This window comes from Bos taurus, chromosome 15, assembly GCF_002263795.3.
Source record: "Bos taurus isolate L1 Dominette 01449 registration number 42190680 breed Hereford chromosome 15, ARS-UCD2.0, whole genome shotgun sequence".
Classification (NCBI taxonomy): Eukaryota; Metazoa; Chordata; class Mammalia; order Artiodactyla; family Bovidae; genus Bos; species Bos taurus.
This window is the reverse complement of record NC_037342.1, coordinates 70346811-70355203: the sequence shown is the minus strand read 5'-3', so window position 1 is coordinate 70355203 and position 8393 is coordinate 70346811.

Below are 8393 nucleotides of genomic sequence, written 5' to 3'. Positions count from 1 at the left end.
AGCAGAGTGATTTTATAGAAGATTTCCCTATATTTAAACTCTTTTATTCTAGAGCAGTAGTTGGTAAACAATATTCATGGACTAATGTTGGCCCACTGCTTATTTTTGTAAATTTGTATAAATTAAGTTGTGTTGGACATACTGTCTGTGGCTGCTCTCATGATATCGTGGTGGAACTGAAGATGAACAGAGAATATTTGACCTCCAAAGCACAAAACATTTTTTTGTGTGTGTAGCTATTTATAGAAAAGTTTGTCAATTCCTATTCTGTGATATTCAATATAACCTAAAATGAATGTATCAGAACCCCTCTAAGATTCTTAAAGACAATGTCTTAAATAATAGATCATAAACTTTAAAGCAAATTCTTTGTGATTTTGAGCAAGTTACTTAGCTTCCTTATTTACTGGGTCTCCTTTAATACCACTTCATAGAGTCAAAAGGATTAATTAAGTTGGTGTATTTAGTGTGCCAGTCCAGAGATGATTTGAATCATGTAGTAAAACTCTTGAATCTAAATATAATGTAGGAACTTCCCTGGTGGTCCAATGGTTAAGATTCCACCTTCAGAGTCAGGGATGCATAAAACAAAAGCAGTAGTGTAATACATTTGGTAAAAGATTTAAAAAATGGTCCACCTCAAAAAAAAAAATCTTTTAAAATAATCTTTCAAAAAAATCTTTTAAAAATAAATAAATATAATTGAATATTCATCTTCTATTATTGATATAACAAATTACCACAAACATAATAATTTAAAACAATACCCTTGTGATCATATTGGAGCCACAAGGGTTATACAGTAAAATTCACTATCTCAAGGTCAGCTGATCAGCTGCCTTTATTCCACCTGCTGATTAAATTCCTGTTTGTCATATTCACAGGTTCTGAGGATTAGGATCTGGAAGTCTTTGGAGGACCATTATTTAGCCCACAGCCCTTTAAAGGTCACAATATATCTTGCCAAAGGCCATTCAGTTAGTCACCTGTAGAGTCAAGAGTAGGATGAATGTTTCCTGACATTTGTTGAATGTTAAATGTCCTTTTTATTTTTTATGCTGCTTTCAGTAGCAGAAGATGTGCTTAATTTGACAGAAGGCACTGAAGCTGCATTACATTAATAGAAAATATTTTCTTTAAAAAAAATCTTAGTATTTATTGTAAAGTTCTCATCCATCAGGACTCCATTAGCACCTGGAGAGAAGGCACAGCCAAAAAAGAAGAAATGTTTACTGATGCTGTAGGTGTCTATTCTAAGTTTTGTCTTAAATAGGCTTTCTTTATTAAATTCTAACTATGGATTAGGTGAACTAGGTCAAGAAACAGCACCAAGGTGGAAAAAATAGAACTGTACTTCTTCTAAACACTCATAAGTGTGTACCTCCTAAACAATGGGATCTGTAAGACGGTGGCAGAGGCTGCCAGTTGCCTTCTCCTCTATGTCCATTTTCCTCTTGTACAGTAATGTAAGTCCTACCTGAGTGCATGGCTGCACATCTAGCCATATTGTACAGTCTCCCAGGCATCTAGGTGTAGCTATGCGACTCAGATCTTTGCAATGGCATAGACAGAAGAGATGTGAGCAACTCTGGGGTCACGGAAATACAAGAAAGAGGTGCACTACTCTTCCTTTCTTTATGCTTTCACACTGGCTTTACTGCAAGTCCGGGTCAGTGCTATCCTTAAACCATGATCTGTGTATCACACATGGAGGAAGGTCAAGACCAAAAGATAAAAGAACCCTGGATGCTCAATCTCTTGTACCCTCTATAACAGCCTTGAGTGAGCATGTAAAATAAAACATGTGTGTATTATATAAGATGCTGTTTGGGGACCTCTCATTGCAGAGGTGCGGTCAGCATCCTTACTGATACAAAGTTAGCAATTCCCATTAGTAGCTATAATTGATCCTTCACATATAATTCTAAGTCCATATCATATACAGATCCATGTTCATGTCTAGAAACTAACAAGTCAATTATAATGGAAGCCAACAAATAAAGATCAAAAAGAAAAAAAAGAAAAAAGTGCTTAGAAGCATTAGATTCTTTTGTTAATGAGTAGTTCTACCAAAGAAAAGGGGTATTTGCTCTTGTTCATGTTTAGAAAGAAAAAGAAAGACAGAAAGGTTTTGTGAATATTTCATCACTTATTAAAAGTTTTCTAATTAGGTCTGAAATGTGTAGATAATTCTAAAAGCTACAAACGTGTTGACACTACAAAAAGAACAGAAGGAAGAATTGAGGGGAATCTACTCATAATTTCATATGGATTTGCATTGGGAACACAGTCCTACCCATTGCTCAAAACCCAATAAAAAAAAAATGTGCTCAAATGGTTTCAGTTGCTGTGGAGCTACTGAACACCATATGGCCAAAAATAGAGGGGTGTTTGGGTTTTGTTTTAGAATGGGTAGACTGGGGCACTGCTGAAGATTACCAAGCTAGTTCTGGAGTTACGGAAACCTAAGTTTCCAGGAAGACCTAGGCTTCAACTCCAACTTTGCCATCATCCTACTCTGTCAACTTCAGTGAGTTACTTCACCTCTATTCCTGTTTCCTAATCGGTCAAATTAGATTAACCCATGCCTCTTCTTTTCTATGGTGGTTACAAGAATGTATCATATATCACATGCACTAAACTGCCAAGCAAACTATAATCACACAGTAAAAATGAGCTGTTAAAGCTGGTATTAATGATAGAAGTTTTTAACATGAGTTTATCCAGTAAAATTCAAATTTGGCCAGTTATCAAAATTACCAGAGGAACTTTAAAATAAATTCAAATTCATCTGCAGAAATTTTGATTCAGCAGGTCTGGGGTAGGCCCTATGAATTATATTTTTTCAACGTCCAAATCTGAGTAATTACTGTGATCATCTCTATGCCATCCATCTAGCATTTGGTGACCTTTTGTCTGATGACCAATCCAGATACATCTTTACATCAGTTATGATAATAACGGCATGCATTGCATTTTTGACAACACATTTTTTTCATTCATAATCACCCTGGAAGTGATAATATCTTCACTGTTTTACAGATAAGAAAATTAGAAATGTTACTTGCTTATTCATATAGCTTATAAGCTATACATTTTTATACCTGTGATGTTTTTGAAGATATATTAATATATACCATTTAGATAGATATAAAGGAAGAACCCGTTTAGGGACTTTAATTTTTTCTTCTTTAATTCTTCTTTTCATTGATATAAATCTTGAAATTTTAAGAAACTTAATTTTGCGTTTACCACTCATGAGAATCCTTTAAGTCAGTGTGAATTTCATTCTAATACCCAGGCTGAGCAGGAATAAACAAGATGAAAGTGAGCATTCCGAGTGAGCTGGGAGGATGGAGGGAACCAGAGATCTTTTTGAACTCAGACTGGGAAAATCACAGAGGGTGTGCATGTTGGCTATGCCACAGCAAGTCTGTTTTAGTGTATTCTTACCATTTCTATTTTAACAAGAAAGTCAAATTCTAAAGAGACATTTAGAAGAAACAGCATGAAAGAGAGCCTTTTCAGACTAATTTGAAACTTGATGGGTTGGGCAAAAGAAGAGCAGCATTTGTTCTTAAGGTTTCAGAAGCTAAGAATATATATTCCAAGTAGAAAACATCTCTTAAGAAATTGTCATACATTTAAAAATATATATTTATGACAACGCTACCTTCCTGAATCAAAAAGTGAAAACTAGTTATTCTAAAATGGTGCATCATAGTCACTGTGTGTTATAGATCCAACCTACTCAAAACTAACCAGGCTAGTCTCAGATCTCCAGACAATTTTATAATCTATAATTGTTAATCATTGCTACCAGGAGCAGCCTGGGGCATCTAGTAATTTAAATGACTAAGACAAAGAAGTCATTCTACTTCTTTAAAAGGTCCTTTGTGAGCCAAAATACTTTCAGAACGTCTTCTCTCTAGGACCCTATTAGTCAGTGTTCTCCATGGCAACAGAACTAATAAGATGTATGTATAAATATACAAAAGATGATTTATTATAAGAATTGGCCCATGTAGTTATGGAAGCTGATATACACCATGATACGCCACTTATAACCTGAAGAACTAGGAAAGCTGGTGGTATAATTCAGTCTGAGTTCAAACCAGGAGAACCAGGAGCTTTAATGTCTGGGGGAAGAATAACACTGGATAGCCCAACTTAAGAAGAGAGAAAGAGGGGTTTCCCTGGTGGCTCAGTGGTAAAGAATTCGCTTACCAATGCAGGAGACACAGACTCATCGTTGATCCCAGAAAATCTGACAAACCGCGGAGGAAATAAGCCCACGCACCACAACTACTGAAGCCTGTGCCCTAGAGCCTGGGCTCCACGACAAGAGAAACCAATGCCATGAGAAGCCCGCACACTGCAAGTAGAGAGTAACCCCATCTCGCTGCAACTAGAGAAAAGACCAAGCACAGCCAGGAAGACCCAGCACAGTAAAAAATAAATAAATAAAAAATAAAATTATTAACCAGAGAGAGAAAGAGAATATATACCCTGAAGTAAGGTTTACTAGCCATCTGGGTTTCCCTTAGCCCAGTCAAGTGGACACACAAAATTAATCATTGCATCAACAGAGTTCCCCAAGTTTGGTTTTAGTCTTGGCCAAGTAATCTGTGGATGCCTCTGACTTGCCACTTGGTTCAGTAACCAAGCAGAACCCCAGAGGGACTTCCTGTGAAAGGCCTTTTCCCATATCCTCTGTTTTAGCTCCTCTCCAAAGTACCTAGATAACAGTATTTCAAGCATAAATTTCCTGAGTTGTTTTGGAGATGTGACCCGTCCCCCAAAATGGAGGAACTAATTGATAATAGGGAGTACACACAGCCCCAGGCCTCCAAGAGCCAAGGACTGAAAGCTTTAATCCCTGGGACACTGCTCCACTACCTCACCACCAGCCAGTGGAGACTTGTGTGTGAGCTGATCACAGACCATGGAATCTCACCCCGACTTGCCCTTTAAAAATACTTTGCCAAAACACTTAGGGGAGTTTGGAGCTTTTTAGGGCTTGAGCCACCTATTTCCCTTGCATAGCCCTGCAAAAAATTTTTCTCTGCTCCAAACTCTGACTTTCAGTTTGTTTGATTTCACTGTGCATTGGGCACAAGAACAGTTACTCCTTCAACTACTTACAACAAACCCTATCCTACCTACCTCCCACATTTTAATGTGTACATATCTGTGTGAATTTGACCTTGAATGGAGACTTGCTCAGTCTGGATATTTCAGTATTCCAACTGTCTTGTTGCAACTTATACAACTTGAACATGGAGAAAACTTCTGCAGATCGCTTGTTTTTGCCTTATAATTGTGCTGGTCTCTATAGTCAATGTGGGCTTCCTTGGTGGCTCAGATGGTAAAGAATCCACCTGCAATGCAGGAGACCTGAGTTCAATCCCTGGGTTCGGAAGATCCCCTGGAGGAGGGCATGGCAACCCATTCTAGTATTCATGCCTGAAGAATTCCCATGGATGGAGGAGCCTGGTGGGTTACAGTCCATGGGATCGCAAAGAGTCAGACATGACTGAGAGACTAAGCACAGCACAGAAAAGTTAATGTAGTTAACTCTTCAGGTCTCATCTTTGCTTCTTCTTCCTGCCCTATTGTTCCCTTACCTTGATCACATTAAGTAACATGATCTTCTCTTCCTTCTTTGTTCCCCTCTTTTTTGATGTAACATGTAGAAATGCCAAATCTGTGAATATGTTTGACTAAAGGAAATTTCAAATCCAATTTTACCCTTTAAATGAATTCTTCCTGAACACCTGGAGTGTAGATATTTAACTGAAGGTCATGGTAAAACCTTGAAAGAATTCACTATTACTCTAGGTACTAAGCTACAAAGAAAGACCACAATTTTATGTACGTCCTGGGTCATATTACTTTGGACCTAGCTTAACAATAAATGTAACTAGTACATTAAGTTGCATAAAATTGCAAAGTTGTTGGTTCTATATTTAGTTTTATTTTGAAAATTATATATGCTAATCTACCAAGAACCCAAAGCTTCTCTTCCTCTAATGTGTAGAATAGGTTTACTGACACTAAATTGGCCCAAGTATGAAACTAAATGAGCAGTAAAGCAGAGATAAAATGCTGTGCTTTTCTCTTACCAGCTACGATTATGTTATTAGATAATTCTCTCAGTTCCATCATCTGCACAATGAGAATATTGAATTTTTTTAATACCTTACTAGTCTGAAAGCAAGACTTCAGGTAAAAATAAAAATCTGATAGGTTTCATTAGGAAAACTAGATCATGTGACAATATTGTACAAAGAAATATAATGAATAACAAACAAAACGCTTTATCTCTAGAAATATATTTTTAACATGTCTCACCCAACAGCAAAGAATATATCATTGAAACCATAGTATAAAATACAATTGAAATAACAATGACAAAAAGGAGCTTGAGGATAGTCTAAGCCTTTCTAAATCAGCAGGAATTATACTCTTACAGTCAGAATTTATGATTGGCTTTATAGTTGATGCCAAAAGTGTTGTCTTCTCAGATCATAACCCCACTGTATTTTAAGAAATCCTTCTCGTCCTCTTGTCCATATGTAGTTAGTAAAATACAAACTCATCAACTTAGCCATTTTTAATTAGGTATTAAATGGGCATGAGATATAAACTGAATAATATTCCCTTCCTACTACAAAAAGATGATTCATTCCACTGATAGTGAAGCTAAGCAGGATCCTGTGGGGCTCCTGGGCACAAAAGACTTCCTGTGTCCCAACCCAGGGATCAAACCCAGGTCTCCCACACTGCAGGAAGATTCTTTACCGCCTGACCCACCTCGGAAGCTCAAGAATACTTGAGTGGATAGCCTAGCTAGAACTTCCCAACCCAGGAATCAAACTGAGTTCTCCTGCATCACAGGGAGATTTTTCACCAGCTGAGCTACCAGGGAAGCCCTGAGTTCCAAAGGGCAGATTCAAATAATAGTTTATCAGTTGTTGCTGTTCAATCATCCAGTCCTGTCCAATTCTTTAAGACCCCATGGGCTTTAGCACTCAGGTAGCTCTGACCCTCACTATCTCCCAGAGTTTGCCCAAGTTCATGTTTATTACATCAATGTACACCCACCCAAGATGGTTAGGTCATAGTGGAGAGTTCTGACAAAATGTGATCTGCTGGAGGAGGGAATAGCAAACCACCCCAATATACTTAACAGTGAGAACCCCATGAACTCTATAAGAAGAGATAAGGGAGGAACAGTAAAAAACAATAGTGTAGCTTTGGTGGCAGGGCTCTTGTTTCCCATTCCAGGGATACACATAACAATATCTCGACTGCTTTGTTGTTGTTCTTCAGTCACTAAGTCCTGTCTGACTCTTTGCAACCCAATGGATTGCAGCACCCCAGGCTTCCCCGTCCTTCACCATCTCCCAGAGTCTGCTCTAATTCATGTCCTTTGAGTCGGTGATACTCTCCAACCATCTCGCCCTCTGTCTCCCCCTTCTCCTCCTGCCTTCAATCTTTCCCAGCATCTGCCACTGTTTTCATTTTTGCCACATCTATTTGCCATGAAGTGATGGGACTGGATGCCATGATCTTAGTCTTTTGCATGTTGAGTTTTAAGCCAACTTTTTCACTCTCCTCTGTCACACTCTTCAAGAAGCTCTTTAGTTCCTCTGCACTTTCTGCCATTAGAGTGGCATTATCTTCATATCTGAGGTTGTTGACATTTCTCTCAGCAATCTAGATTGTAGCTTGTGATTCAACCAGCCCAGCAATTTGCTTGATGTACTCAGGCTTCCCAGGTGGTGCTAGTGGTAAAGAATCTGCCTACCAATGCAGGAGACTTAAAGAGGAGTGGGTTTGATCCCTGAGTCTGGAACATCCCCTGGAGGGGAGTGTGGCAACACATTCCAGTATTCTGGCTTGGAAAATCCCATGGACAGATGAGCCTGGTGGGTCACAGTCCACGGAGTTGCAGAGTCGGACACAACTGAAATGATTTAGCACACATGCAGTCTGCATAGAAGTTAGATAAGCATGGCGACAATATACAGCCTTGATGCACTCCTTTCCCAGTTTTGAACCAGTCTGTTGTTCCATGTCTCGTTCTAACTTTTGCTCCTTGACCTGCATACAGGTTTCTCAGGAGACAGGTACGGTGGCTTGGTAGTCCCATCTCTTTAAGAATTTTTTACAAGATTGTTGTGATTCTCACAGTAACAGGCTTTAGCATAGTCAATGAAGCAGAAGTAGATTTTTTTTTCCTGTAATTCCCTTGCTTTTTCTATGATCCAATGGACATTGGAAATTTGATCACTGGTTCCTCTGCCTTTTCTAAATCCAGCTTATACAGCTGGAAGTTCTTGGTTCACCTACTGTTGAAGCCTAGCTTAAAGGATTTTGAGCATTAC